The sequence below is a fragment of the Carassius gibelio genome, chromosome B25 (genome assembly GCF_023724105.1).
Source record: "Carassius gibelio isolate Cgi1373 ecotype wild population from Czech Republic chromosome B25, carGib1.2-hapl.c, whole genome shotgun sequence".
NCBI lineage: Eukaryota > Metazoa > Chordata > Actinopteri > Cypriniformes > Cyprinidae > Carassius > Carassius gibelio.
This window is the reverse complement of record NC_068420.1, coordinates 11,575,586-11,581,851: the sequence shown is the minus strand read 5'-3', so window position 1 is coordinate 11,581,851 and position 6,266 is coordinate 11,575,586. Positions and strand designations below refer to the sequence as shown.

At 29.9% G+C, this 6,266-nt stretch overlaps 1 protein-coding gene across 1 annotated transcript in view; it reads left to right on the top strand.

Annotated features, from left to right (window-relative positions):
* The first annotated feature begins 1,138 nt into the window (after positions 1-1,138).
* Positions 1,139-6,266, top strand: part of ccnd2a (cyclin D2, a) — a 148,030-nt gene continuing 142,902 nt past the window's right edge. The window contains exon 1 of the mRNA XM_052597641.1: positions 1,139-1,283. The gene's annotated coding sequence lies outside the window, so the exon portion shown is untranslated. The remainder of the gene's footprint in view (positions 1,284-6,266) is intronic.

The window sequence follows — 6,266 nt, the reverse complement described above, 5'->3', positions numbered from 1 at the left end:
GCGTGCATCAGAAGTATTTTTAAATTTCAATGAGCTACCAGACAATTTAACATTTAATTTCAGGAGATTAGACTCGAACACTGTCATGCAATATTGCAAAATTAGATTATTTGGTCTTATTTGAAATACAGTTCTTATGAGGAAAGAGAGAGAGATATTTTCCATCATATTTTCAATACAGACTGTTCAGAATTTCCCTCTAGAAACACCTCTGGGTTAGAATTTGATGAACGTCTTTGTGTAACATTTCTTTTTGCCAAATGCTTTAATAGCCACAATGCATGATGGGAAGGAGACAAACATACAAAAATCTTTTTTTTAAAAAAGACAATTTTACACTGCAATTTTTTTTTACACTGTGCCATTACTTTTAACTTTATATCAAGACATGATAATTATATATTAGTAATAATATATTTAAATATTAAAATCCTTAAAAAACTGACACAATTTAAATATATATATTATTTGTATTTGGAAAACCTATATGTATTAAGTAATTTTATTGTCATGTGATTATTTAATGTACCATTTTGTTAATATCAGTATGTTTTACAACACTGATAATCTTGAGATCTATGATTCACATTAAAAAAAATTATAATAAATATTTTATAGCATTCTTTTGACTTTTTATTTTTTGACATTATTTTTTTAAGCAGCCCCATTTAAAAATATCATAAATAAAAGGCAGCAGCCTACAACAAAAGTAATATAAATATTTTACAATTATTATTAATTTTGTTTTATAATATGATGCATTATGTAATAATAAGTATATGGATACCTGCTGATCATAAATAAAGTCATTAGGCTATATAAAAGGATGATTTATACTTTAATGTTTTTGCATTGTATTCTTGCTGTGTTTGTTGATTCTTTCCTGCAGTGTCGAATAAAGTATAACAGTAATCCGCTATTCCTGAAACTTTGGGTAGAAGGTAGACAATAGCACCACCTTGTGCAAAATCTGATCATTACAATCGATGTAAAAGCGCAACTCTCTGACGAAAAGCCTGAATATAAAGTGCAATCGACTCGACAAACTACAACGGTTCCACTATAAAGAACAACTCTGCGACGCGGTGAAATTTAAGCGGCATTCATTACAAGTTTGTCGCGTCGCGTCAGATGGGCTTTAATCTTCTGGGCGTCGCCTTCGCCTCGGACCAATCGGGATCCCGCTCAATACTTTGTAAACAACACAGTCGCACGCTGTATGAAAACTTTACTACGAGAGAGGATGTCGCGTGCAGAGAACCGCCAGAAGATCTCTTAATTCGGTAAGGGGCATGTTTTAAATACCTACAGGTTTTGTGATCTTAAATGGTTGTCAAGTCGATGATACAAGCACTTTGCTCATCTCTGAAAGAACGAGCGCAACTACGATGTTGGCAGACATCCGGGACGTTTGTCGGTGAAAAACATAGACTGTAAAAAAACCCTGAAAAATAGTGAACGCTGATTTATTAAAATTATTATTTTACAAAATCTCTATTTGTTGTGACAGTAACTGAAGGAGTGACTAAAAGGATACTCTTACTAAGTTGGTGATTTTTGTTTCTCGTTTCTTTTGTAAAAGAGATCCTTATCAAGTGATAACTCTTGCGCAACTGAGCCCTGAGGAACATCGGTGGGCGTCTTTGCGCTTTGTTTTCATTATTATTTTAATATCGTGATGTTCAGGGGTCAAGATGGTTAGAACACATTTTCATGACTGTTAAAGGTGTATGTATGCAAACTTATGACTGAGGATGGCTCAAAATGTGAAAGATATTGTCAATATACAGGCTACACTCATAGTAATTTTAAATATGGGTCCATGACGTGATGCTCGTTTTTTCCCGGAAGTTACTCAAAATGCAATTAATACAAGAATGGTTTGAACACACTGTTTTATTAATCGTTTTATTAATAACTTTTAATGTGTGAAGTAAAAGCAGTTTAGATTTTTGTAAGTCAAAAAGTCTTGGTAGGGTAACTGTCCACAGATTATAAAAAAAAGTTAAAAGTTTAAAGGCTAAAATACTTTATAAAGTGTTATATTATTAATTTTTTTTTCTTTTTTAATGTTTGTGTAAGGATAATTTTGCACATCAAAGTCAGTAAATAATTACCAATATAGAAGAGCCCATCTTGTTGTCACTGTTTTACCAAATATAACATATTTTATTAATGTAAAGATGTTTTATTACATTAGTTATAAAAGTAGTGATATTTAAATTTTGATAACATTGTAAACCAGTCAGTGTGGCATAGACCTGACCAATATGTTACCAATATCTTGTTTTGTTTCTTAAAAAAAAAATAAAAAATACAACAGACGTTTACCTTTTTATGAAGACACATTTTGTCAGATACACTGTTTATTTATTTATTTATTTATTTTATTTAAAATGCAGTCAATCATTTAAAAAAATAGAATTTTATTAGGAAAACTTTGTAAATCGAAGTCAGTATAACATAACGACCTGTAAGCAAAATGAACCCAATAAGAATTTTTCGTCATATGTTACTTTTAAAATATAAAATTTGTCTTTACCTTTTTTTGAAAAGGTAGATTTTGTTACAGTCAAGATTTTACTTTAGATATTCAATCATTCATATTTAATAACAACAGTTAAAATATTTTTTTGACATTGATAAAGTTGTTTATGTGTATTTAAGGTTTCAAAATATTTTGTACTTTACATTATCGTTCCACCATTTGACATTTTTGTTATTAAATTATGCCATTAACTAAAGTATGTGTTAGTTAATAACCCCCCCCCCCAAAAAAAATAAATAAATAAAATAAAATAAAAATAAAATTCTAATTCCAAAATGTTTATATTTTTTGAAGAATTTTTTTAATCGGATTTTCAAAACTGAATGGCATCCCAAGCAGGCCAGAGTGAATACCTTGGCTGTTATTAAAATCCATCCAAGAACAAACTTTGGGATCTTTTACTGAAGTAATCTAACCTAAGTGATCAAACAATGATTGTGATTGTGAATGATTTGATTGTGTAATAACAACACAAAGGACGCTTCTTAGTGCACACAATAACTGTTTCTACAATGTTTGTTTGCTTTAGTCATGTATGCAGTGCTTCCTCTGAGAAATCTGCTCAACACATGCTTTTCCGAATGCAAACACAAACCCAAAAACAAAACAGAAAATGTCTCAGCAGTTTCAGTTGTCGGGTAATTGCAGAAGGCGAGGGGCAGGGCAGGCAGGTGCTCCTTTAAGACATTGAGCATGAACATCAACACAGGATGTGGGCACAGCCTTCATTATAGAGCCTCGGTGCTGCACGCACAGCCTTCATCCACAGACCTCTCTCCTGAGGAAGAGGATGTAGCTTCCTGTCGGGCGGCTCGATCAGGAACACAGTGTCTCTGACTCCTGATGCAGGGAGATCTTAGTCCTTCAGAGAGCAGGTTCAACATTCAGTGGTCCCCTCACTGCATCCCAGCAGTGTATTTGACACGACAAAATGATTTGCTTAATTTTTCATTATTGCAAAGGATCATCAAGATATAGTGTTAAAGCACCCTTCTTGGTTGAGAATCAAAATGGCTGATGTTTCTGTGTTGCTGTTATGGTTGATTTATCTCCTACGCATGCTGTCGCTTGCTGTGGTTTTAAGAGACTTGGCTTCTGAGAAATGACAATGTTGACTTTCTGTTACTTCTTACAAGATCAGTGTTTCGGTTTGGAAGAACAGCTGAAGGAAATTAGTTTGGGAAATCAGATTTTAAAACAACAATTGTATCAAAGTATATTAAAGAAATACATTTTTATATTTTATTGAATATTTTTTAGTTCTTATTGATATATTTTTCATTCTATATGATTTTAAGTAATATTAAGTTTATATATATATAAATTAATATACTTATTTAAAATAAAATAAAAGCTATATATTGTTTATTTAAAATAATGAAAAATATATATTGAAAATATTATTATGATTTTTTTTTTTTATCTGACTAGATGTGAGCCTAGAAGTTGTTTAGTTGCTTTTTTAGAGACATAGAAAACATCCCATCAAGTAATTTTGAATTCTCACACTAAATGTATCACCTATTTCAAAGTTTTGAACCACCAACAGAGAATACAGTTAATTCATAGTGGTAGCGACAATGTGAATAGCTCAACACGTGCATCCTAACAACTCATAACAACTTGTTTTTTTGTATGTTGTTCTTCTGAAGCGGAAATGACGGTAGTTGTCTTCTGAGCAGCTGTTTATGGGCACTGATAGAATCGCAGTGAAGGGCTCATCTGGGCAACTCAGAGTCATTGTTTCCTGGAAACTATGCTAATGGAAACATAGACCACAACAACAACAACAAAAAAGTTATTAGCATAGACAGGCTTTAATATATGCATGATAGTTTGAATAATCGTAATAATTGTTTTGAAATAACATCTGTACTATTATAGAGACCGGCTTCTGGTTTTAGGAGAAAATATTATTTAATAATAATATTATGTAATTCCAGTTAGTTGTTTAATAGTGCCTCACATGATACAAATAAGCAGGCCAAACGTGACACCAGCATGATTCGGTGCGACGAGGTTAGTTACGAACATATTAGTCAGAAAAACAGTGGTAATTTCCATTGGGCAGTGGCTTAGCAATAAAAGCTCTGACATGCGTAATTATTCATTATGGTAAGTGGTTTGTATTTTAAAAGGGAATAACGTAGCTCAAATCATACATGGGAATTTTTTGACTAAGTTAGTTTAGTCCCTGAGAATGTGGTTTGACTCCTCTCTTTCACTTTATGCTGTAAAAAATACCTAAACCGGTGCTAAAAATGATTAGCCAACAATAGAGTGTTGTTATATCTCAACAAAGAACGTGACTGGCTAACTTTAAACAAAGGAATTAGAAAACCTGATACGTTTCTTTGAAAATACTGCCATCTAGTGGATGAAAGAACAAATTTGAGTAACACTTGAGAAAGTTCGGTAACGTTTTCTGTTTAAGGCACTTTAAGTTAATATACATTGAATTATTTAACTTAGTTATGTTTAAAAAACATCGAGCTATTTTGTAAATGCCATGTTGGTCTCTATTCTAATTCAATAAATATTAATGTGTAAGTAATGTGGAGTAGTTGTGCTCAATTTTAATTAAGTAAATTTTAAGAATATTTTATTATATTTTCTTAATTTTAAAAATCATTTTTCCTTAGTTGAAAAACTTTCAGTATGGTTATCAGTGTTTTAATGTATTTTTATTATATATATATTAATGTTTATATTTATATATGTACATGAATAATATAAATAATGTATACATCAACAGTGTTATTAGTATAATTTAGGATTGTTTATTTATTATTACTACATTATTATAATTTACTTTTATATTTTTAGCTTTACATTTACATTTTAGCTTAAGTTTTAGTAGTTTTGTTATTTACTTTTGTCATTTTTTTACTTTCTTTAAAAAAAATTCTATACGTATTAGGTTTTTATTATCATTATTATTACTCTTTTCTTGTGTTTCACTACTGAGGTTGACAATGTTATCAATATGAATAATATTATTGAACTAGCTATTTAAAAGCAAGAAAAAAGTAAAAAAGAATGTTATCTCACATTAAAAATCTACCCTGCTTTTCCCCCTGTAATTTCTTCTTTGTCTTGTAAATGTTATTAATGCCTCAGCTCCTATAATTATTCACTTTGTAATCCAAATGACTGAAAATATTGTTACAACCTGTTAGTGTTACAAGAAATGTGGCTATATTATATCTAAATGTGGTGCAACTATATCATTATTAGCATACATCACAACTGTACACAAACATTACTGTTACTTTTTTTCTTTCTCTCCCTATCACATATTGAAAATGTCATTGTTTTAAATTATTTTATTTCAACTGTATTTCACTTACAGAAAGCAATTGTAATAGTTTTTCTTTTAGATTTAAGGAATAAACACAATATTTGGCATATTTAAATTTTATTTAATTTGTTGCAACACTGACAACTATATCTTAAATATCTAAAATTTGAGAAATAATAAAAATCTAAACTATAAGAAATAATAACAAGGACAGTGAGAAATATATATATATATATATATATATATATATATATATATATATATATATAAGGAAATGATGATATTTATAATATTAAGTTATGGAGTGTGAGTATATGGAATGGATTGAAACTGGAATATATGGAATGAAAATTTTATATATTGAATGAAACTTGAATATATGGAATGAAAGATTGAATATATGGAATGAAAGATTGA